The sequence below is a fragment of the Euprymna scolopes genome, chromosome 15 (genome assembly GCF_053919585.1).
Source record: "Euprymna scolopes isolate OS-2025 chromosome 15, ASM5391958v1, whole genome shotgun sequence".
NCBI classification, from domain to species: Eukaryota; Metazoa; Mollusca; class Cephalopoda; order Sepiida; family Sepiolidae; genus Euprymna; species Euprymna scolopes.
The window spans coordinates 121,909,592-121,936,566 of record NC_136496.1 but is presented as its reverse complement, the minus strand read 5'-3'; the positions used below and the strand labels follow the sequence as shown (position 1 = coordinate 121,936,566).

Here is a 26,975-nt window from a genome sequence, read left to right as displayed (position 1 = left end):
GTCTGCGACCAGTATTTCAGCTTTCCAATGGGGCAAACATTTGGTAAATAAAGCTGCGGCAATTACGACCAAGAGTTCGAGTTGTACGAGTCTTCATTTTAGTTTTCCGAGAATACGTCAAACAAGACTAAATATGCAGCAGGTAACTTTTTCCCATTTGCCGATGTAAAATACCAGAGATCGTTAATTGTGTCGTTTCTGTTGTAAATGTTACATGTTAAACTGTTGTAAATGTTACATGTTAAACTGTTGTAAATGTTACATGTTAAACTGTTGTCTGTTGTTAAGCTATATCTGTTAATATATCAACACTGTCGCAAGTATTATACACACATTAATTTAACGAACAATAGAAAAACTACATAGACGAACACACGTGTATACACGCACGTGCATATAGATAACCGCGGCATGTATATACAAACATGCATACAATTTGTATACACACATTCATTAGAACGTTTTATACCACTAGATGATGCACAAGTTTAAACAGACGCATATACATTAAATATAATTCCTCAGTATACAACATCATTTCAGGGAAAAAATGTTTTTGTACTCGCTGACTTTGTATGATGGACCAGATTTATATTTACAAATTGGACGCCATTATAGAGTGTGCCATTTTCTTTTAAAACACGTATGCATTTTTATAACACGGAACAAAAGGAAGCGTGTCTGTTTGAAACCGGCGAAATTAGCATTATGAAAAAAGTATTCGCCAACGGGTAGGGGGACCGAAGTTCAATGTTCTATCGTGTCATACCAATAACTTAAAAATGGTACCTGACACTACCTTGCTAAACAAAAGGCCGGTGGATAAAGTGGCGTCTTACTCTTCACCTCAGTGTAGTAGCTAATGGCAATGGACGTCTCAAGTCACCCTCGACTTTGTTTATTATGTATCCTATCTATTTTTCTGAACAACAATAGAAGCGCATACTAAATTAATCGAAGGATAAAAAGTTACATTTTTTTTATTAAACTGTTTTACTGTGATATCATGATTCACAATATGAATGTTTTGGCTTAATTGCATTAAAAATGTATAACAGAATTAGCCTATCTTCTAAATTTTGTACACTTGAATAAAATGGTAATATCGTATTGTAACTTACGACTATTATAAATGATATCTTACTGTATCTCAAAAACTCACGGACAGGCTCATCTACCTACATATGAAAATTGGTAAGAATGATTTAAATATTGAGGAAGTTAATAAAATTTAAAATCCGTCAGCTTCTTTTGGGACACCCTATATATATATACAGTGATGATCATATTTATTGGCACGGTAAAATAAAAGTTAAATTTTGTCTAATAAATTCTAAAAAAGGGATTAAATTAAAGAAAATAACAAAGTATATTATGTATTATTAACTGGCCTTTCCGATGCAGCAATCGGATTTTAGAAAAAATAAATAACAAAGGAACAACAAACATAATTGCAAAAAACCCTTGTTCAAAATTATTGGCACGGCTTTGTTTTTCTTTTAGTATCAGTATAATATCAATCAATTTCCGGTTTACGTGCTTTCTGAACTTTTTTATAGCCATATTATGCTTGTTTAACGCTAATTCAGTGAATAATTTTTTTCAGATAATTTTTAGATAGCGATTTATTTAAACTATTATAAGTGACTAAATTATAATTTTCAATCGCCATGGTTAAAACTAAGGAACACAGCGAAGACGTCAGGAAGCTTGTTGTAGCATGCCATACCAATGGGGAGGGCTATGATAAGATTTCAAAGAAGCTAAACCTTCCCAAATCCACTGTTAGAGCCATAATAAACAAGTTCAAATCGCAAGGCCACGTTATGAGTTTAGAGGGTAGAGGGAGAAAAAGGATTCTTTCCCCAAGAGATGAACGGAAAATTGTTCGACAAGTAAAACAAAACCCAAGGATCTCTGTTGGGGAGATTGTTGATGAACAGAGCACCTCTGGAGTGAATGTATCTCGACATACAGTTGGTAGAGTTTTGAATAGAGCTGGTTTAAAAGCATGTCGTCCGAGAAAGACTCCCTTATTGAAGCCTATGCACCTGAAAGCAAGGCTAGCCTTTGCAAAACGTCATATTGATAAAGATGTTGCATTCTGGAAACGTGTTCTATGGACTGACGAAACGAAAATAGAGTTATTTGGCCATAATAAAGTGTCTTATATTTACAGAAAATCTGGCGAAGCTTTCCTGCCTAAGAACACCATACCCACAGTGAAGCACGGTGGAGGCAGTTTGATGTTTTGGGGATCCTTTGCTGCCTCTGGACCAGGGCGACTTGTTAAGGTCACAGGTAGCATAAAAAAGGAAGATTATGTTAAAATATTGGATGAAAACCTGAAAGACTCTGCTAAAGAGCTCTCACTTGGTCGTCGTTGGTGGTTCATGCAAGATAATAACCCAAAGCATTCGGCTAAACTGACTAAGAAATGGCTTGAGGACAATCATATTAATGTTTTGGAGTGGCCATCACAAAGCCCAGACCTTAATCCAATTGAAAATTTATGGAGAACATTAAAATTGAGGGTAATGCAAAGGGAGCCTAAGAATCTTATTCAATTGGAGGATTATTGTCAGGAAGAGTGGGCTAAAATTACTACTGAAGAGTGCAACAACTTGGTTGTAAACTATGAAAAGCGACTGAGGAAGGTAATCAAGGCCAAAGGCTATACAATTGATTATTAAATAAATCGTGCCAATAATTTTGAACAAGGGTTTTTTGCAATTATGTTTGTTGTTCCTTTGTTATTTATTTTTTCTAAAATCCGATTGTTGCATCGGAAAGGCCAGTTAAAAATACATAATATACTTTGTTATTTTCTTTAATTTAATCCCTTTTTTAGAATTTATTAGACAAAATTTAACTTTTATTTTACCGTGCCAATAAATATGATCATCACTGTATATATATATATATATATATATATATATATATATATATATATATATATATATATATATTCCTTGTATATATATATATATATATATATATATATATATATATATGTTTCCCTGTATATACATATATCTATATGTATATATATATATAAGGAAACATATATATATATATATTTATATATATATACGAAGAAACATATATATACGAGGAATACATATGTATATACATATATATATATATATATATATATATACAAAGAAACATATATATATATATATATATATATATATATACAAGGAATATATATATATATATATATATATATATATATATATATATATATATATGAGCAAACAGTTAATAAAATATGTTAAAAACACTTTGAAATGAGTTAAAAACATATTTAATCTGAAAAGGAAACAATAGATAAGTGGATAGTCCTTAATCCGCGGAATTTCGAAGAAATACTTTCCTTCTGATCAGAGGGTAGGAATTAGCAAAATGCGGGACCGGATTTTGCATCCAGAAGTATTTGATGAAACAACAAGTAAGTCAAAGATCTTACTTGAAAACAAAATAAGTTAAGCAGTGGGAATATAGTGAAGAAAAAGGTGATTACACATGAATGGATAGTCTGGTGGAAAATAAAAAAATGGTAAAATCCAAATGTAAATCTTCAAGAAAGTTAAAAGAATTTCCATTTGTACAAGTAAAATCCCAGGATATCCCATATTTGGAAGAAGATTGTCCATAATAATCCAAAGGTAGAAATCCATGGAATAATTCACAAAATTGTGTACAAGGAATAAAGAAAAGATTCCAATAATATTAATAAAAGAAAAATAAGATATGCTTTTCACTCTACTTCCGAGACATAAATATAAAAATAAATTAAATAAAATAAATTAAAAATAAATATATAAAGTATAAGCTCTATTTCCTATTTGGTTTTATCGAGCTTTTACATCTGGCTGAGATAATCTTATAAATATTAATTCTTTAATATTTATAATATACTTTAATCTTACCATCTTGGATCATTTTGGTAAGTTTAATTGTAATTTTTATTTTATATATATATATATATATATATATATATATATATATATATATATATATATATATAATATATACCGAGATTTTGTCGTGATCATACAAACTTACAATAGAAAAATGCGAGCATGAAAAGTAATATAGTTAAGCTTAAACAGGGAAAAGTAAAGGACTAGTTGTTAAAACTGGAAAAGAAAAGGACAAGATATTCTAGTAAAATATTATAAATTTATAACGTAAAATATTGCAGCATTAAGAATTGATTATATAATGTTATAAATTGAATTAAAAAAAAATCTTTATGCTGCAATATTTTAAGTTATAAATTTATATTTTTTACTAGAATATATTTTCCTATTCTTTTCCAGTTTAAACCACTAGTTCTTTATTGTTCTATGTTTAAGCTTTACCATATAACTTTTTATGCTCGCATTTTTCTATTGTAATCCATGATTTTTCTAGTCTTCCAGTAAATTTACTTGTTCTTTTCTTTAATTTCAGTATTATTTTGCCCCCATAAAAATAACATACACATTCAATAAAATCCCCCTAATTATCTCCCTTCATTCTTTCATTCTCTCTGTTTCACTTGTTTTTTTCTCTTATAGCGAAAGCGGTGAATTGGTAGCAATAGTAGTTTCTGAAGCGACATGGTTGCTATGAAAACCACTCATAAAAAACCTCCTTACGTTATTTACGATTTTGAACACCAGTAAATTCATCATAACTTTTGTTTTACTGAACGAAAATTGAAAATTTGTTTGCACAATATAGCTGAGAAGGTGATCTATAAACTGTAACAATTGTTTTAAATTTGGTCGAAAAAATGAGTGAGCGGTTAAGCTTGTAAGCGGTTATAAATGACTAAAACTGCCACAACCATATATTCAAACGCAACCGCGTTTGAATGATAAATAACTAATTAGACCATCCTTATGGTTTTTAACACGGCTGCTATGCGTAAGGCTCCAAACATGAACAATGGTTAGTTAAATACTAGTCTCATGCAAACATGATATAGCAGAAATAGAAATTCTTCGTAAAAAAACCGATAAAATCTGATTTTTGTGGAAGTTTAATAATAAAATCCGTTAATAGATATTCGACAATTTGTAATTTTTATCGGCTTATTTTAAAGGAGTTTAGTCTGGGGAATATTATGGGAATGACCATTCATGTGAACATTGAAATATCTCATAATCGCATTAAATTTTATTCGCAGGTATTAAATAGCTATTAAGCAAGATTCTGATGAATTTAATTTCTTCTGACATTTTCTTGGATTCTAATAATCCTTCATGATTACGTTGAAGATCATTCAGTATTTATAATCGATTAAGCGCGAGTATTCTTCTTTTTTAAAGTATATGTATATGAGCATATATATATATATATATATATATATATATATATATATATATATATACATAGTAAGTTATAAAATATATATGGCAATTAAGCTACACAGAATATTCCGCGTTTCATCCACGCTAGGATTCATCAGGCTTATGCATATATATATATATATATATATATATATATATATATATATATATATATATATATGGGAGTAACTACTTATTAAGGCCCGAAAGCAACTAGAGGTTAATGATTAATGAGTCTATTGTAGTCACTGAGACAACGATTTATTAATAGTTCGTTGTGGAAATGGGGTAGAAATGGATTATTTAAGGAGGCGGATAAACAAGAACTTGTTTACGTTGTCGATGGTCGTAATAGCTAGATGAGTGTTTTGCGAAAGTTTGTCAAGGGGGACAATAGGTTGAAGCTGAAAATTTCACTTGCCATGAAAAAAATACTATAGAGAAATGACAGTCTCGCAATGTCTCTTCTGTATGAAAAGGATTACAGTGAAGATAAGGGCATCACCTATAAGGTTTTGAAATTGGGTTTGAACTTTGTCGAAGCATAATAGGCACCCCCGCTCAGATATGACAACAGAATTCAATTTCAGGACGTATCTAGCTCCAATACAGTTCGAAGATTGCGTCGGGATTTAGATACCTTCTGAGCGATGAAATGACGCGAACATTTTCCCGACGAACTTGGCAACAGTTATATGTAACTTTCCATTTCCGGCCGGTAGTAAAGGTCAGATCAAGAAATTTGTCAAAGTAAGGTTCCTCTAATAGACAAGTGCTATGCATATCGATTGGAGATTAAGTGGGGATGAGAGTGTTTACGTAGAAAAGATTCATGCTTGGTTTTAGATCCGTTAAAATTAACTTCTTTTTTTTATAACATTTTCACCCTAAACAAGGCACATCGTCACTTCGATGAAGGAGGCTACTATCAGGGACATAAGCTACAGGAGTACTATGTAGGGAGTTGCGAAGCAAGATGTCGGTTCACGTTACACTTGAACTTCTGCATGTCATTACAGTTGGGGAAGCAGGGTCCCGGAAGGGAGTTCCAAAGTCTAGTGGTTCTGAGGAAGAAGCTACTGGAGTAGAAGGCTCTCTTATATCTAGGGATCCCTACTGTGAAAGGGTGGGATTTAGATGCTTGTCGGGTCTGTCGGGGTTATTTACGTCGAAGGGGTACAAGTGCTTGCAGTTCGTTAGAGCATTCACCATTAAAATACTTGTAGAACAGGCAGAGGGATGCAACATTTCGTCGATGGGACAGAGGCTGAAGCTTAGATGACAGTTCAGGACCTATTACGTTGGCGACTCTCGTTTGGCCAATTTTACCCCATTGAACCACATGCTCAAGGTCTAAGGAGAGAATCAGAGAAATCTTGATTGTTTATGACCTTTGAATTGTTGCTGTATATCGTAGTGTCATCTGCGTATATGTCGACGAATGAACTTAGAATGTGATTTAGGAGATCATTGATGAGGATAAAAAAGAGAGTTGGGCCAAAGATGGATCACTATGAACGCCAGCATTGATACGTTCAGCTTCAGCCTTTTTTCCATCAGCGACGTTTTGTATAAACCTATCGGTGAGAAAAGATTTAATTGTTGAGAAGACATTTCCAGATATTCCATAGATTGAAATCAAATGCCTTTAATATGTCAAGAGCTATTCCTTTTGAGAGAAAACCTATGCGTGGACACTAGCTATGAATCTCACCGGGCGGAAACCATATTGCTTTGCTGAGTAGGTGGTTTTTCGTGGAGTGGATGGGAATTTCTCTATTTAATATGGATTCAAGCAACGTACTCATGATACACAGAAGCCTTGTGACCCGTACTTCGTAGATCAGCAAGGTAGCAAGGTATTTCAGTGTGGCAGGACTCGTCAATCGATTTGGTTATTTTTAACTTCACGATCGGGTTTATATGTCGCCGCTTCGTCGATCAGCTAGAACGAAAGCAATTTGTTGCACAGAAAATAAAGAACAAACTCAGTTTTCTATTCTACTGATTAAATTCAAGATAAGATATACAAATATATATAGTTATATACAATTGTCCGTAGTTAAATGTTGATTTTGACAGACTCTGCATAGTCCGAAATAGGTTAATTTCTCTCTGTATCGTGGTGGAATGATGCGGGAAGAGAGGGGTGTGGCGACTTTTCGACTATCCTCGTCTCTGCTCCAAAAACAGCTGAATTCTCTAACTACCCGTTTCGACGCTGGGGCCCATTCATATTATAAGGAAAGGGGTGAGCCGGGGCTGCCTCCTGGACCAATCGCATTTAGTTACGTAACCCCTAGGAGAGGTTCGCTCGTCCCCGAATGCACCGTGTGCACCTGTCGTTCTGCCAGCGCTCTCATGCCCCTAAAAGGTCACTCACGCGACCTTGGGGGTTGCGGACATTGTACTCAAACTATAAACATCCTCAGACTCGTATCCTGAGTCATTTCATTTTCGGAGTACAATTTACAAGAAAAAATTATATTGTCTACGATTTTCACAACAATGAAAATCACAATCCAATCTTTCTCTCGGCAAGGTCTGTTGCTGTCGCACGGGCACATCAACGATAATTAAAAAACAAAAGAACTCATATCCACCCAGCTACTCCAGCATGTCGGGAGTCTTGACCTCCCACCCTAGGGAGCTCAATCGCCCCCCATCCGAGATGGTCACGTCACATTCCCCTCCTTTAACCTTATTGTTTCCAACGGAAACGGACGAGACTAATTCATCCACACACTCTCTGTCTCTGCCCGACAACCTCTCACCGCAGTCAATACCAGCTGGTTAGTTCAATGCTGTTTTTTTTTCATTATTACTCCACTTGTTCTGCTCCAACAAAAAAATTATGAAAGTCACACAAAGTCACTTTTTTTCAACACATTATAAAAGTTATTACTGTTTTTAAAATGATCTATAAAAGTTACTCAATTTTTTTTCAATCAAAAATTATAAAAGTCACAGGTCTTTTTTATGAGAGAAATTTTCTTTCAAATTATAAAAGTTACTCATTTCGTTTTCAATCACAAAAGAATTATCACAATCTCGATAGGTTAATACCCATATTCTGGGTAACTAGTATCCGCTCTTTATTGAACTAGTCTACTTCCTTCTCACCTTAACTGAACTTTAATGTACTGTTAAGGAAGGATCAAAAATGGGTCTGGACGTAGGAGTGCAGAGAAGCATTTCAGGATATTAAAGATATATTAGCGTCTAACTTGTTTCCGGCACATTATAATTACAAACGTGATATTATAGTTGCAAGCGAGCCAGCGCTTATGGCATAGGATCATGAATATTAGATAAAATGCATGATGGAAAAGTAAAATCCATAGCCCATGCATCCCGAACACTTCTACAAGCCGAAAAATAAATTGAGAAAGAGGCGTAAGCATTATATTCTCGGTAAAGAAATTACATCGTTTTTTGCATGGTAGGAAACTTCTGTTGCTAAGAGACCATAAACCATTATTATCGATTTTCGGATCGAAAAGAGGATTACCACAACATACTACGACTAGACTCCAAAGACGGGGTAACATTTTTCTGAACTACAATTTTCAAGGAAGCTAATCTAGGATATTCAGACATATCAAGAATGAAAAGCCTTATGCGCTCTTTCGTTTTCCGGCTTAGCATGGATAAGGATATAGAACAAAAAGTCAGGGAGTATAGAGGATGCGCATCAACTATGAAAGCTCCTCCGACTCAATTCGAATCGTGGGCAAAACCAGACCAACTTGGTCGAGAATTCATTTAAACTTTGCGGGACCGCTGGATAGTTTCTACTATCTCATTGTTGTAGATAGTTATCTAAGTGGCCGGAAGTGCTAAAAAGCAAGAACCCACATCCAAGGCAACTATCAACTTCCTGTATGAACTATTTGCTAGGTTTGGAGTAGTAGACTGCATTGTCACAGACAATTGAACGCAACTCACGTCTACCGAATTTAAACATATTTGCGAGGATCATGTAGTCAAGCATATAAACATTCCACCATACCATCCAAATAATAAGGGACAAGAGAGCTCTGAAAAAAGCTAATGGATTACCGACGGATAAGTCAATCCAACAGTTTTTAGAAGTTTATAGGATCATTGCGAATGCAAACATTGATACGTTGAAGACACCTGCGAGGGGGGGGGCATGTTCGGACGCAAGGTTAGAACGATTTTCCACAAGTTGTTACGAAACCAGATTAGGCCAAAACTCCAAAAATCAACGACCAAAAAACAGTATAAAGTTGGTGAAAGAGACCTACAAGATTCACAAAAATACTAGGACTTTCTGGGAGTCCGACGCTGTTGAGAAACAACCAGGTAACATGGTCTATATGATTAAGGGGCCAGATTTCGTGCACAAACGTCACACTAACCAAATCCGGAAAAGATACTCCAACAGTGAGGTGACCAGATCGCCTGAGGAGGCCATCATGGACACAGTATTTGATACTTTTTAGATGCCCATATCAGCTCTTGAGAATAGGAGGTCAAAAAGAAAACGGAAATCAACTGAGTTGATTAGGGTGAACACCAATTTCAAAATTACACCGGCCTTTCTAACACAAGGGAAATTACACCGGTTCTAACTATATAGTGCTAGTAATACCTACACCGATTGAAAAAGCGACAGTACTACCACTGATTAGCTGCGTGCAAGCCAGTTATTTCCGTTTCCTACCTTTGTACCTGTGATGTTAAAGACACTTGTTCATCAAACCAACCTCGACTTGATTTTCTTCTTTTTACTATTGTGCCACGACACAACAGATGGTTAGCTCAATTTGTGAAAACACTCAAGAAAAAAGATTTTGAAAGAAAATAAAAATTTATAAGAAAAATGAAAAAGAATACTCAGCAATAACCAATAATTTTAGTTCCAAAATCCAGTGAGATTCAAAAGGTCGTATTAAGCGTTGTTAGTTAGTAAATCCAAGAAGGATTCAGTAAGATATCCTTTGGAATCTCTTTAAAAATATTCGGGTTTGAAGAAGTGATGAAAAGTTCGCGTAGACGAATCGGGTATTGAAGAGTGAGAGTAAAACCCAATCTATGCAATCAAATGTTTTTGCATATGTTATTAATATGGACATATTAGGTCTTATTTTCAAAATATAGAGTTCAAATCGAAAAGAAAAGATAAAAAGTAAATAACTAGATATGAAGTTGGACAAAAATTCAAATCGTAAAATAGCGAATTGCGAATATATATATATATATATATATATATATATATATATATATATATATCGTCGTTACCAGTTATACTCAAATACGATTTTTTTTACGAAGTAGTCACCGCATACTAAGACTCGGACGCCACTCGATGATAAAGGCTGTAATTTAGTAAATTGGATTACTGAAGAGAATGGTTCATCAAGAATTTGTTCACATTGGATTTGAAAATTACATTGTAGTCAGTTGGAAAGCAGGAAAATGGAACAGAGTTCTACAGGTGTGCAGTTCTAAGAAGATTTCTTCGTGAAATCTATGTTTAGGTTTAAACACAGATAAATAGCGGGAACTTATTGGTGGTGGTTTAAGCTAGACGAGAGTTATACGTGAAAGACAAGGCAGGGGCATAGATTGGAGCTCAGATAAGTACTTACTGTGGAAAGAACGATAAAGCAGAGACATCCTCGCAACGTCTCTTCTGTGGGAAAGCGATTGCAGGGGAGAGAACGCATTTCCCACTAGGCTACGAAGTTAATGTTGAACTTTGTCAAGGCAGGATGAGCAGCTCCTAGCAGCTCCTGCCCAGATGTGGAAACAGTGCTCTTTCCTTGGGAAGTACTTGGCACATACAGCTAGAGAATTGCATCAGCAGTGAGATATCTACTGGAACGGTAAAACGACCAGACGATTTTTCCAGCAGCCTTGACAACGGATTTGATGTACGTGCTCCATTTTAGATCAGGAGTAAATGTCAGAGCAAAAAGCTTGTCAAAAGATGGAGCCTCCCAAAGACTAAAGATCAGATGAGAGAGAATCAGAGAGAACTTAGTTGTTTACCGCCTTTAAAGTCTTGCTATAATGGTAGTGTCGTTGGCATAAATGTCTACGAATGAACTTGGAATGTGATTTGGGAGTACATTGATGTAGATCAGGAAGAGAGTTCCGCTTAGGTGAACTACTGAGGGACTCCATTATTAAGACTGTGAGCTTCTAATTTCTGCCCATCAACCACTACTCTTACTAATCTATCAGAGAGAAATTATTGTATAATTGAAAAGACATTTCCAACTATACCGTAGCTGGGGATTCTGTGGAGTAAACCTTTATGCCATTACGTATCAAATATCAAAGGCTTTTGATATGTCAAGGGCAATTGTCATAGAAAGCAAACCTTTATCGACAAATTCGCTAATCCTATGAGATATAACTGTTAGAACATCTAGTATATTCATGTCACTGATGAGGTTATTTTTACTGAGGTGGTTTACTACTGCTCTATTTAACACAGATTCCAGCAACTTACTCATGACGTACAGGAGACTGATTGGTCTGCATTGAGAGGAAGATGATCGATTACCTGGATTTTTAAATACAAGACATACTGATGAGGTTTTCCAAGCAGCACATTTTGGAGAGAACCACGGCTGGCTATTAAGGATTTTGCTGAAATTTTGAAAGGTATGAAGCGATCTATATCTAAAATTTACCATTTCATCAGGTCTGATACTATGTAGAACACGTTCTTTATAAATATGGAACGCAGGTAGATCTGATATAAATGTGCAATAGCTATCCCAGTCAATCATAGAGTGTCGATATACTGTACGATGGAGAGACTTATTGCATTTTGTTTTTATCTTAACTGAGACAACCATGTGGTCGGAAGATCCTAGTAGGGAAAAAACGAATGAACATAGCTCAAGGAAAGTTGTGATAAAAAGTCTAGCGACTTCATACTGTGTGACGTAATCAACCTGAGGGAGCAACTTGCCCTCAGTGAGGAGCTTTAGATCCCTCCAGGGGCCTGAGGAGGTCCGAATAACTACGCTAAAATAGCTTTTGACCGATCGCGGGTAACGGCGGGTGCACCGAGGATTTAGGGTGGATAAATATAAATATATATTTTATTTCATCGTCAAAATAGATATTGTTTGGAAGTCAGAGAAATATATTTTGTATTTAAAATTGATGACAGGAACTTAGAACAATAACATAACACTTTCTGGCCTTGTCGAACTCAAAAGCCAAATGTCGGACTGACTGAGTGTGTTACCTTAGGGGGCATGGGAATTTAATATATCTGTAAATCTCAGATCACAAATTGGTAAAATTCACACCCGCAAAATCTGAGGTTTCCCGATTCCGTGGCGTGATCTTATTGGCTGAGGAGACTTCCAACCACGACCATACACCACTATTAATACGAATGTCGCGCGGAAATTAGCCAGTTTCGAAGCAGTTTTCCGAAGGAGGTTGTGTGTGAACTCGAAGTAACCTGCCATTCCCTGGAGACGTGACTCCTCCTCCTCCTCCTCCAAAAAAAACGTCTGTCGCTGTCTGTGAAAAAGATTTGAAACTTTGAAAAATTTACTAAGAACTGAACGATATTTGTAAAAACATTGTACATAAGTTTGTGAATTAATTCTGTAGAATATAATTCACGTGTCTGTTTTTCTTTCTGCCTGCGGCTTCGATATTCGCTTTCAATGTAACAACCCTCAGAGCAGGACCAGACGATCCGAGCCGAGTTTCTAGAAAAAAGGGGTCCTTGCCGAGCTTCATCAGTGTGGGGTTACATTATTAGTGCCGTGACCAGGATTTTAACCTGGGTTACCACGGAAAAGAGAGAAGAAATCTTTCCACGATGAAGAAGAAAAAGATAATACTCTTACATTATTGGTGGTCGCAACAAGAGTATTTCCACGACTAACTCATGAGAAAAGACGTACTGAGAAAGAGACAGACAGAAGGCGACATTTAAAAAAAAGGAAGGAGAGACAGAACTGGTAAATATAGAAACTGGCCCGGTTAAAAAAAAAACGTTTGGACATTTTGGAAAAAAACTTTTTAAAAATAAACGCCCGTTTAAAAAAAACGTAGAGGGAAGGGAGACTTTTAGAGAAAAAGAAGGAAAGGACAAAATTCAGTTTCAAGTGCACGCGACACATCAGCGGCAAGGGAAGAAACAGAGAGAGCAGGGAAAAGATTCAACAGAGCCGAGGTAAGCGAACCTTTTTTCTCTCTTCTTGTTGTATGTGCAGTTGGCCTAGAGAGAGAGAGAGAGAGAGAGAGACAGAGAGAGAGAGAGAGAGAGTCGAAAGATTATATTGAGAGAGCGAGAGATGGAGAGACCGTGTTTTGCTTGTTGCTGTGGAATTAACGTATATAATCAGAGAGAGAGAGAGAGAGAGAGTGTGTGTGTGTGTGTGTGTGTGTGTGTGTGTGTCAGAAAATGTGTTTTTGCTTGTCGCTGTGAATTTAACGTAACATTATGCCATAGTAGTCATATATCAGTAAATCTAAGAGAGTAAGAAAGATTATATTGACAGAGAAGAAAGGGAAAGTGTATTTTTTTAAAATACTAAAACAATCGATTAATACAATTGACGCTTTAAATGAATCTTATAATTTTGTCTATATTGAATTAAAGGCTTGAAAGGAAAAAAGAGAAAGTGAAAAAGTTGTTATTGTTTTTTTATTATTATTCTTTGTTGTTTATGTAATTATAGAAGTAATTGATATTGTGTATATTTGAATTTCAAATATCATGGGGGTAGAGAGATAATATATAATACTGATGAGATAAATAACGGAATTATGCGAATGTCTAGTTAAAGCGTAAAAGGGAATTTTTTTAATTGATATCCTAGTGTAAAAGGGGATCGCGAGATGCGGGCATTATAACAACAAGGAAGGGGTCGTGTGGCGTCAAGAAACGATGGTGTTAGTGGCAGAGGTCAAGATGGAATTAACTTTTTATGATGAAGGAGAGAAGGCCTTAGCAGCCCTCTCGGCGATGTTGGTTGAGGACAAAGATATCAAGAGACAACCCGGCAGCCCAGAGAAATTTCTGGAGGGTCGGAAGACTGACTTGATTCTGGTTGATGTCACCAGAAAGGTTAGGGTAACGTGGTTGAGGTCAAATGAGAACTGAGAGAATGCCTGCCACCAGGGGAACGAGAAATCGAAAATGGGATGATGTGTGTCCCCGTGACCCACCCGATGCTAGGCTAGAAGAATAGATAATACGAGGGTAGAGAGTTGTTCACTCATTTTAAAGTGACTATTTGTTGAGTTCTGTCGAGAGCGAGTTTAGCCCTGATGAAAATTATTTATAACTGTAATTGCATTACAATTTTAAATTGTGAAAGAAGAATTCCGATGATTGAATTTAGTTTTAAAAAAAAGTTGGGTTTTTTTTTAAACGCGAATACTATTTTAAGCAATTCGTGAACTTTGACGAAACATTTTGGCTAAATTGATCCGTGTTTTTCATGTAGCGATGTTGAACGCTGTGGTTGAGATTTAAAACTTCTGAGAATTGTGTTTTATGTATTCAAACGAGAATAATTGGAGATATAAATTTTTGAGAGTTGAATTAATTTATTAAAAAAATTGTTTTTGTCACCTCAGTCTTGAAGGATGTCCTTATTAAGCCGAACAGAATTAGTGAGCGTTCAGTCGAGGATACTTAAAGGCGTTAGTTTCCGATATTAAATGGACCTTTGGGAAAGTTAAAATTTTGCCTCAGTCAAAAAGGGTTTCTTAATTGCGAAATAAGGGTAAAAGAGACCGCAAAACTGAATGAAAATAATTGGAAATAATTATTAGCATTACTGAGTGAAGTGTGGCATACTCAATTTGCGCGAAAATCGACTTATATTTTTTAGATGGATTTTTCCATTGCGAGTAATCAGGTGCGTGATGTTCGCACCTGGAGATATTAATTGAAAAAAAGACAGAGATTCTTGTGCGATAGCGAGCCGTTAACTGAGTCTCTTTGAATGGCGCGACCTGCGAGCTTGTTAAAGATTACGCATTTTAGTAATTAATTTTTTTTCGTAATTAGTTGAAATGAATTCTGGTTGAAATTTAAGTTGAATTATGAGAGGGAGAATCAGTAGTGATTGAAGTTAGCCGATCCCTGCATGGCCTCATGGTGCATCTCTGGATATGGATCCATTCGGATATGCTGCCTTGGAAGATGCTGGGGGCGCGTGGATAGCGCCCTGTAATTTCTATTATTAACCGTCCATAAGGAGACATTAGTTATGTTGGAATTGAGGTCGTTGTCTGCACGAGCGTGTGTGTGTCACACTGAGAGAGAAGATGTGTATCATATTAACCGTCCATGAGGAGACAGATTAATTATATCGAAATCGAGATCGTTGCCTACACGAGCGTGTGTGTGTGTCACACGAAGAGAGGAGTGTATTATGAGAACATGTTTTGAGATATTGAGAGGAATTCGATAAATCAGGAGGCGTATCTAGCTTCCTGTAGTTTTGTTTATTACAGAGTAATTTTATTGAAACTGAATTGGTTGTTTAAACAGTTTGCGACAAAAAGTTACTTGACTTTTTGTAAATAGTTGTGTACTGAATTTTTCTCGCTTTGTTCCGTTGGTGGCCGTGATCAAGCTGGTGTATCTGTGGAGACCAGGGGAGATGGTCTGATAGCAGAGGGCGAGCTGTAGCTGGCAGGAGGGAGCTGTGTAACGCGACGTGGGCGGAATCGCGAATTGTTGACTCTCAGTGGCCCTGAGCACCACGTTTGCTCTGCTTGTGGTTAGAAAAAATTAGCATTGATTAACGCTCCTCCTGGAAGACGGTTGGGGAGATCGATGGCTGTGAGTCGTAGCTGCGTTAATGGCTACAAGAGATATTTGGGAGAGTAGAATAATATACCCGAATATTAAACTCTTGGAAGATAAAATATTAGTGTTTGTGCCCATACTCCACTGGGATCGAGGAACTAAATACGAGGTTTATCACGTTATTATTCCACCCGTTCTATATCCACTGGAAACACCAAAGTTAGGGTTGGTAGCCAGTTGAAGAGTGGAGTCCGAATATGTAGCGTTTAAGAGATAGATGCATGCTGTTGAATCAGCGAGAGGCAGGAATATGCCGAAATAATGGTCTTGTAATTTGGAATCTGCCGGTCACAGAGTCCGTTGTATGTCACTGGATATCATGAGTTGTGTATGTTGGGATTATTTCAGCTGGGTGAGAGAGTGATAAATAGCGTCTGCAAGGTTGAAGTGGCAAGTGAAGGTCTTTTGCCACTGGCTATGAGAGTAGCTGAAGGCACGTGGTTGGTATCCACGCAACAGAAGATGAAATTGTCTAAGGTATGCGGTAACACGGCTGCTGGGTACTATGGTACAACTGGACAGGGCTTGTGAAGCCCGGGGAAAGCGCATAGGGTTACCTGCGTATTATCAGGTTGAGGAATGGTATTTATTAAAAGCACCTGAGGTAGGGTGAGCGAATGACCAATTGAATAGCCTCACTGACCTCTGGAACCCCCTGATCCATCGTTCACCACCACATACCCGACTTAGGCTACCAAAAGCTATGTGAGGAGTTAGACGCATAGATTTGAGTGAATTAGAGGCGCGTTTAAACGGTCTGGAGATTATAGAAGCTAGGGATAGACTTCATAGGGTAGTGGTAACAGGAGCGGGAGTGAGCACGCCAGTAACGATAATTGTGCTGTTGTTGGTGATTGGATGGTGCGTGAAAAAAGAGCGAATGTAGAAAGAAAGCAAGGTGATGAGCATCTAGAGGCTGATTGCACAGATGGCAGGAGAGATCTTGGTTCGAAGCTGCCTGTTATTCTGGAAAATGCGGCTGCTGGTGTTAACTAAAAACGAAGTGCTATCCGAAGGCCTCCCTGATGCGGAAACCCCAAGGAACTGCAGACGGCTTGAAGATTCTTTTCTTTTCTCTTTGTTTTATCAAATTTCTTGCAGTACTCTGAAGCTGAGAAACGTCGAAGAAAATCCCAACGATACCTTGAATGACAGTCTATTGAGGTGAGAAGAAGTCCTCAGTGAAAGATATTCATACAAGATGCTTATAAAGGAGATTTGAACTGTAAAATAAAAAGTGAAGGTTCAACTACGACGGCTTAATGTGAGAAAGATTCTCCTAGCTTTTTTTTTCATGGGCAGCACCACATTATCAAGGCCAAGAGGCCACTCAAGGATAAGGGTTAAAGAGTGTACAGTAGAAATTGGACAATATAGTAATCATTAGTAATGAAAATTTGGTAAATTTTTTAACTTATATGGAACGGCTCATCAAGAACTTATTTACGTTAGACTTGGACACAACCATATTGTAGTTAGCCGGAAAGCAAGAAAATGGAAGACAATTCCACAGGGGTGCAGTTCTAAGAAAGAAGCTTTGTTCATGGAATCTACGTTTAGGTTTAGGTACAGATAAAGGGTGGGGGAAATTATTGATAGTGTTTACAGCTAGACGAGTGTTTCTTGTGAAAGCTTGGCGAGGGGGGACCATAGAGTGAAGCTCAGTCGAATACTTTCCATGCAAAAAACGATACATCAGAGACAAACTCGCAACATCTCTTCTGTGAGATAGAGGTTGCAAGGAAGAGAAAAGGGCATCTCCTACGAGGCTACGAAGTCTATTTTGAACTCTATCAAGGCAGGACAAGTCCTTTCTAGCAGCTCCTGCCCAGATATGGCAACAGTATTCCATCCTTGGACGTACCTGGCTCTTATATAGATAGAGAATAGCATAAGCAGTGAGATATTTACCGGATCGATAGAAAGATCCCACCATTTTTCCAGCGGCCTTGGCAACAGATTTGATGTACGTGTTCCATTTAAGATCAGGAGTAATGGTCAAGCCCAGATGCTTGTCAAAACTTGAGGCCTCCTGAAGACGAGAGCCATTCATTTCAATTGATGCCAGATGTGGATCAGAATGTTGATGATGTAAAGAGAGAAGCTTGGTTTTAGATGCATTAAAAGTAATCAGCCACTCATTTCCCCATTGTAGTGCGTGCTCAAGATCAGAGGAGAGAGAATTGGAGAGAACTTGGTCGTTTACTGTTTTAGATGTGTTACCATAAATGGTAGTGCTGTCAGCATAAAATGATGTAAGGATGTGATTTGGAAGATCATTAATGTAGATCAGGAAAAGAGTTGGGCCCAGGATGGACCCATGAGGGCCACCGGCATTAATACTGTGAGCTTCTGATTTTCCCCTCAACTACTACTCTTATGAACCTATCAGAGAGATATGATTTAATAATTGAGAAGACATTTCCAGCTATACCATAGCTAGAGATCTTATGAAGTAAACCTTTATGCCATACCCTATCAAAGGCCTTAGATATGTCAAGAGCAATTGCCCTAGAAAGGTTGCCTCCGTCGAGAGATTTGCTAATCCTATGAGATATAACTGTAGTTTTTATTCACCTACAAGTTTATGCTATAATTTTATTTTCAGTTGCATACTGAAATCAAAATGATAATATTTATTTGAGTAAACTGAGGACAAATGAATATTTCCAACATCAGGGGTTTACGTTCCAACCTTCCAGAGGTTGAAATCTAATTACAGAAGAACTATCCAGAGCTATTCTTCCTCAGAAAACTGGTACTAGACCATCTATTTCCCAGAACTTGCTCCCATACTTACGAAACTGTTTAAGCGTTGCCTTAAGGAGAAGTGCTTTCCAACACCCTGGAAAACCTCATCAGTATGCTCTGTATTTAAGAATTCAGGTGATAGGTCATCTCCCTCTTAGTACAGACCAATGTCTCCTGTGTGTCATCAGTAAGTTGAAGTTGCTGAAATCCACATTAAATAGAGAAGTAGTCAACCACGTCAGCAGAAATAACTTTCTTAGTGACACGTAATATGGTTTCCGTTCTGCCAGATCTACAGCAGATGTGCTTACGGTTATATCTCATAGGATTAGCGAATCTCTCGACAAAGGCTTCCTTTGTGGGACAATTGTTCTCTTGACATATCAAAGGCCTTCGATAAGGTATGGCAGAAAGGCCTACTTCACAGGATTTCCAGCTAAAGTATAACTGGAAATGTTTGCTCAATCATTAAATCATTTCTCTCTGATAGGCTCATAAGAGTAGTGGTTGATGGGCAGAAATCAGAGGCCATCAGTATTAATGCTGGAGTCTCTCAGGGGTCAATCCTGGGCCCAACTCTCTTCTTGATCTACATCAGTGATCTCCCAAAACACATACTTAAATTATTCGTTGACATCTATGCTGATGACACGACCATCTATGGCAACACATCAGAGACCGTAAATGACAAAGGTATCTCTGATTTTATCTCTCTGATCTTGAGCGCGTGGTACAGTTGGGGAAGAGGTGACTGGTTACCTTTAATGCATCTAAAACCAAACTCCTATCTTTACATCATCAACGCTCTGATCCCCATCTGGCATCAATTGAAATGGATTGCTTTCGTCTAGGGAAGGTCCCATGTTTTGATAAGCTTCTGGGTTTTACCTTTACTCCTGATCTGAAATGGAACACGTACATCAAGTCTAGTGCCAAGGTCGCTAGGAAAATTGTGGGATCATGCTACCGCTCCAGTAGATATCTCACTACTGATGCAATTCTCTATCTATATAAAAGCCAAGTACATCCAAGGATGAAGTACTACTGCCACATCTGGTCAGGAGCTGCTAAAACAGCCTATGCTGCCTTGACAGAGTACAAAATAGACTTCATGGCTTAGTGGGGGATGCCCTTTTCTCTTCCCTGCAACTTCTCTCCCACAGAAGAGACGTTGCGAGCCTATCCTTGTTTTATCGTTATTTCCATGGCAAGTGCTCGTCTGAGCTCTAACCTCTGGACCCCTCTCGCCAATCTTTCACGAGAAACACCCGTCTAGCTGATGACCACTGTCAATAATTTTCCCCACTCTTTATCTGTGCCTAAATCAAAACCTAGATTCCATGAACAAAGCTTCTTTCTTAGAAGTGCACGGCTGTGGAACTCTCTACCGCTTGCCTGTTTCCAACCTGACTACAACTTGGATGTCTTCAAGTCCAACATAAACAAATTCCCGATGAACCCCTCTTGAGTATAAGCACTTTATCAAATCTAAAATACTAACGAATACTACAACAATATCAGATTGATTATTGTACACACAATCACCCTTATCCCCGAGTGGCTCCTGGGCCTTGATAAGTGGTGACCTCCATGTAAAAAAAAAGTTCTACTTGCAGGCAGTTCTAGGAAAGAAAGATTTGTTCATGTAATTTGCGTTTTAATTTAGCCAGATATAAAACGTGAGGGAATTTGTTTTCAAACTTATGTACAATGGGCCGACTAAAATTAAATTCGCAACTGATGCTTGACAGATCGAGTGGAATGCTTCTCAAAACGCATTCAAGACGGACGGATTAAACGCTATTAGACCGACTATAATATTATTTCAAATATACAGGCAGGCCGACTGACATTATTTCAAACGTATACATGACAAACTAACTATTTCAAACTTGTATGTAACAGACCGACGAAAATACTATTTCAAGTTTTAGCATAAAAAAAATGACGAAAATGTTATTGTAATTCTATTTATAACAAACAGTCATATTTTATTTCATATTTATGTGCAAGAAACAGAGAGAAAATGCTATTTGAAACTTATCCATAGTAGACCGAATCAAATGATACTTCAAAGTCATGCCTGACAGACTGATCAAATTCATATTTAAAATTTATCCACAACATATCATAGATATGCTATTTCAAACTTATCCATGCCAAAATTTAAATCTTATGGATGCCTGAACAACAAAATGCCTTACAATGTGGAACGATAAAATTGTCACTCTAGAAAAGACGACATGATTCCATTTCGTTTTGATCAAAACTGGTATTCTTTTTTATTTCAGACCATCTACTAATTAGCCAGTTATGAACAAATCCCAATAGTGATAAGAGTCTTCTATCATTTCTGAAAGTGACACAATGTTCAACGAGCGGGATCGGCGATTCACCGCTGTGCAACTCATGCTTTCTATCGATCCAAGTTATGACAACAGGACCATTGACAGCACCTTCGAAATGCAAATCCGGACGGTTCAATAACGAAGTTACCAGCCATCGATATTGTCTTCGACGTGGTTTCAAGTGAGGACCACATCATGCAATCTCACATCGTCGAAGTCGGTTTGGAAGTCAACACTAAAATGTACCTGTATGTGTTGAAGAGTGCGGTGACACCTGGTGCACTCAGGTGGCCGCTGGAAGGCCCTGGGTGTGGCAGCAGGACTCTGCGTTCGATCCACAAGTCAACACGCACACACACACACACAAACATATATATATATATATATATATATGATTGGAACGTCTTGTCAGACGAGTGCCACTCCCTCAAACACTTAAAGTCAATGAGGACAAAAGTGACTTCCATCGCCACAGGACCATTTTAATAGACAAATGCCAGAGGGGGTATCTATACACAGATGATGTTACAGAGTCTTAGCTTTATACGACAGCTAAGTCTCTCTCTCGGTTCAAAATGTTGAAATCCAGCAACAAGCAAGAGCAAGATAGCCAGCAACAAGTTAAACTGAAGACCAGCTTAATGCGGATACTGATCTCCCGCTTTATGGTTTTTTAAATCAGAAATTTGCTTTTCCTAGAAAGGTTGCCTTCACCACGGCTTATGGGAGCCCTCTCCACACAAACATACACACAAACATATATAATGCTCCTCCTCTTGAGTTGAGCATATTGAAAAGTGATACATGAATTACCATTAGCGTACAAGTGATGCTCTTTGTGTAAACAAATTGAGCTTAGGTAGTTCGGACGATGTCAAAAAATCGTTAAACTCACGACTCACACAGCAGCCGCCGATAACGTACTGGTTAGGAGCCTTGACTGTCGTACAGACAGACGGTCAGGTTTCAATCCTGGCTTCAGGTAGTTGTCTGTCTAGCCGCACTGATGAGCTGTGAAACAGCGAAATAGTACTGTATGTGGATGACTATATATATATATATATATATATATATATATATATATATATATATATATACTGCTGTTTATATAACAGATGTGTGTTTCTATAATGAGTTTATTTTTTAACTTATGAGTGTTAACGTTCGGATTTGTGATTCGTCTACTGTATTGTATGTTGATGCGTGTATACATATTTTAAAAGTTTATAGATATCGTTATCGGTTGAAACACCAGCAAAAGCATACCTCAGAACTCAGACGATAGCCGAATAGATACGATCCTTGCTAATGAAGTCAGGGATGGCTTCTATCGCCGGGTCCGAATCTATCGATTGGTGTTCATCGTGACACCCTGCACTGAAGATTCCAGAAAGATTGAAACACTAGTGTCTGCAGGTATTTAATAATTATTATAGTAAATAATTATGTAAGCCTCTTTAAGAAAATCGTTTCTTATCGTTTAGCACTTTCAGTTGAATTAAGTCGGTCAATTTAGTTCTTATGCACAGATCATTCTGACTGACGTAAAAAACATTTAAAATAAAATGTTTAAATTTTAGCGTTATTTCACGCGGTTAACGGTGGCCGAATAGACACGATCTTCGCTAATGAAGCCAGAGATGTCTTCTATCACCGGGTTCGAATGTATTGACTAGTATTAATCGTGACACCCTGCAGGTATTTAATAATTATTATATTATAGTAAATAATTATATATATATATATATATATATATATATATATATATATATATATATATATATATATATATATATATATAAGAAATAGCATTTCAGTCGCTCATACTAAAATATAATTTTACACATTTCATTTGATGTGCCTTTCTCATAGCTCTGCCTTCCTTCTAAATAAACTAGATGTTTTACTATTCTTACAAATCCAGCGTGTGTGTGTGTGTGTTTTTTTTAACTAACTTATGCTGGGTATATCTTACTTTTGTATCGACCAATTAAGTGAGGTGTTTTTGAGGAGTCGCTCTCAGCTGCAGTTAGCTTATTACGGATGCATTCGACTACGAAAGCACTAACCGACCCTATGATGCATGCTTTATCTGAGCGGAAAGAAACCTCTCATTCAAAGTTACAATCTGCAGGACCGCTGTGCTCTAAGCTCTTCCCAATCAAAATTTAAACCTAACATGGTTATATGTGTTTTATATTAGGCGTGAAACCCCACTAGTATATAAATTGTTTAATTGAAAATAAAAATATAATGAAACTTCAGCTGGGGTTAAATTCCTGAACCCGGGTTTAGGAACAGTAGATTATTGCATTTGATAAAAACGGAATGGCACGTCACATGAGATGTCAGGAGAGTGAGAGAGGGCGTCGAATTCATTGTTCCTTGAAAGCGCTACATGTGTAATTGACAATGCGCTGTGATTATCAATGTCTTTATTTTCGGCTAATTAGTGATTTGAAATGGAAATAAACGGGAATAAACGGGAATAAACGGGAATAAACGGGAATAAACGTGATACGTGATTAAATATCCTGTTGTCCAAGTGTTGAGCAACTGACCGTTTGCTGAATACATCAAAATTATAATTTCTTTGGGATTAGGTGAAAACAGCACATTACCATTCGAGTGAAAGTCAAAATCTACAGCATTGTGATTCTGTCTAGTATTGTCATAACTTTATAGTTTTACGGCTATGAAAGAGTTTATTTGCAGCCGTCATTCCTCAGGTCAGGAATGACCATGAAACATACACGTACGAGATGTCTTAAATAAGTTTCTTATAACATGACTCATAGTTTCTTATGAGGCGACTTTCATCTTATGAAATAATTTTCATCTTATGACATGACTTCCATCTTATGACATGACTTTCATCTTATGAGATAACTGATGTATTCCGTGGTGTTTTAAATGAGTTTCCAGATCTTAGTAGATTACTAACCAATTATTATTATTTCAGGTTCAAAAGAACAGCTACAGCAGGACTTGGAATACACCCTACTAAAACCGGATTTTTACAGTGGATGAATTGTAAAAATGCAATCTATACGTGAGGAGACTTTAGAAGAACGATATGCAATAAAATTATGTTTGAAAAAATGCTACAGAAAACATATAGAATTACTTTTGGACCGCGCATCAATTTTTAAGTGGCATAAGAAGGCGAGGAGTCTGTGGGGGTAATGAGAGGTGGGGAAGAAGGTAGGAAGTTTGAACACTAAATTTGATTGGCCAAATAAAGAATTTCATTGATAAGTACTATCGTGTGTCTATAAAAATAATAAGTGTAAAGTTTGACGTCAGTGTGGGAACTGCCATATATTTGACGAGGATGGGCATCAAGACAGTTTCTCACCTTCCTTATAATCGAGATCTTTCTCCCTGTGACTTTTGAGCATTCCCTAAGCTCAAGGAAAACCTTGGTGGGTGTCGTTAAAGACATTTACATTGTATTTTACATGTACATTGTATTTTATCAATAAAGTTTTTTGTATTTGTTTTGTTTATTCGTCTAATCATCAAATGCTAACAAGCTGTGATATGCGAATCCAAACGAGAGCAAAATCCAGAAAAACACGTGACTCGAAAGAAAAAAAATGATGTCACGCATCAAAGTTGAAGAGGAGGATGATATGAACGGTTTGGGTTGAATGAACTGCTTAACATTATCGTATACGAATCGATTCAATCATCAAATATTTGACACAGTTTTGTTTTTTTGTTTTTTTTTTCCTTTGAGACACATGCACAAAAAACATTTGAATCTATTCGACAGTACATTAACGCTATTGTTCGCAGAAACATCTTCTCTTCTTTCTTTTTGTTAAAGGTTTAAACATATATTGAAAAAATACATACACTTCACGGCTTTCCTACTGAGATCAAATTGTAGTATTTATTCTGTTTGGGGTGATGGATACAATCTCATAAACCGAAACAACTTTTTTTTATTTTTGTCCAAATAACCGTTATCAAGTGGGTGAACATTTCGGCATACTAGACGTTGTTTGTATTCTGCCGGAGCAAACAAATTTCCAGTTGTATCTGGGTCGCGTTTAAAGCAACTGCAAGAGTTACAAAAAAACGTCACGCCTTATACAGTCCATAAAACCGGTTTGTTGGCTTTCATGGCTTGTGTGAGTTGCGACTTTATTTGACTGTTGAAATAATTATATATGTATATATATATATATATATATATATATATATATATATATATATATATATATGATTTTCAGAATGTGAGAGATTGTATAATAAATTCCACAGCCAAACAACGCCGCAGCTCACAAGAGCCATGACAGTCAACGAACCGGAAGTCCAAGACACGAGTTTCGCCCTCATTTGGGCTCATCAGTTCGGATGTGTCTAACTGATGAGCCCAAATGAGGGCGAAACTCGAGTCTTGGACTTCCGGTTCGTTGACTATCATGGCTCTTGTGAGCTGCGGCGTTGTTTGGCTGTGGAATTTATTATATATATATATATATATATATATATATATATATATATATATATATATATATATATATATATATATATATATGGGAAAATATGCTTTTTCAATTGTATTGAACCCTTTATTTCGATGAATGCTAAATGTAACTACAGAGCATATACGAATAGAAGACATACCAGCCATATTCCAAATTCTAAGATGTAATTTACCATTTATTTTTTAACATTTCAAAACGTACACTCTTTATAGTATCTATTCCGTAGCGCAGAAAAAAAATCATATAATTATGATGTTAATTTTGAATATTTTTCGCACTGATTATTTCGCAAATAATGACCTTTTTACTTTAAAAAGGAAATAAAAGATAAATCCGCAAACAACAAAGACTAATTGCATCGTGTGTAATGATATTAGATCCACGTTCGATTTCATAGTAAAGATATTCACGCCTATGAAATAATATTTCCCTATTATTTTAACCAATACTAATTTCTATTACATTGTTTATTAAGTATTTCAAAATACACTACATTTGTCTAAAATTATGCTAACAATTGTAACATCTACAATGAGTGTATTTGGGGTTTTAATATGAAACTAACTTTTTATTTCATAGATACGTTTGTGTTTTTTATTTATTTATTTATCTTATATGCGAAAAATAATAGTCATTTACCTAATAATTACAAAGACTATATAGTAATATCACGAATGCATCTATGTTTTTACAAACATTGATTGCCGGATTCATTTTAGTCTAAAATTATATTAACACTTGTTAAATCTACAATGAGTGTATTTGAGATTTTATATGAAACTAACCTATTTTTCGTATAAGCTAGAATATCATTAGTTTACCAATCTCTTAGACTTAATTAACATTTTTCTTAAGAAAATAATTTTGTCAATGTTATCATAACGATATTTTCAAATTCAGTATAGGAGACAGAATTCGTATATAAAAATATAAAAATTGGAGTATATATATCTCCCTTGACAATTTAATGATAGCTTTATTAATTACGTTTTATGGATTTAATTCATATGATAATTGAAGATGATTTTGAACTAATCATGTAATTATATTTATGTTCTTCTTAATTATTTAATTCTTATTAAAATCAATAAAACTCATTAGAGAAATCCTTAATTTACATAAAAAATAAACCCAGTAATATGCGAAAATAAATAAGACATATTTCTATATGAACAATTACAGATTCATATGT

The 26,975-nt window shown here is 36.3% G+C and overlaps 1 protein-coding gene across 2 annotated transcripts in view; it reads left to right on the top strand.

Moving 5' to 3' along the window:
• The window catches only part of LOC145294101 (FMRFamide receptor-like), a 412,224-nt gene that overhangs the window by 99,959 nt on the left and 285,290 nt on the right, over positions 1 to 26,975 (top strand). The window contains exon 2 of one of the 2 annotated variants that reach the window (XM_080141174.1): positions 11,818 to 11,987. The exons of the other annotated variant lie outside the window; for it this stretch is intronic. The gene's annotated coding sequence lies outside the window, so the exon portion shown is untranslated. The remainder of the gene's footprint in view (positions 1 to 11,817; positions 11,988 to 26,975) is intronic. 2 annotated transcript variants of the gene reach the window in all.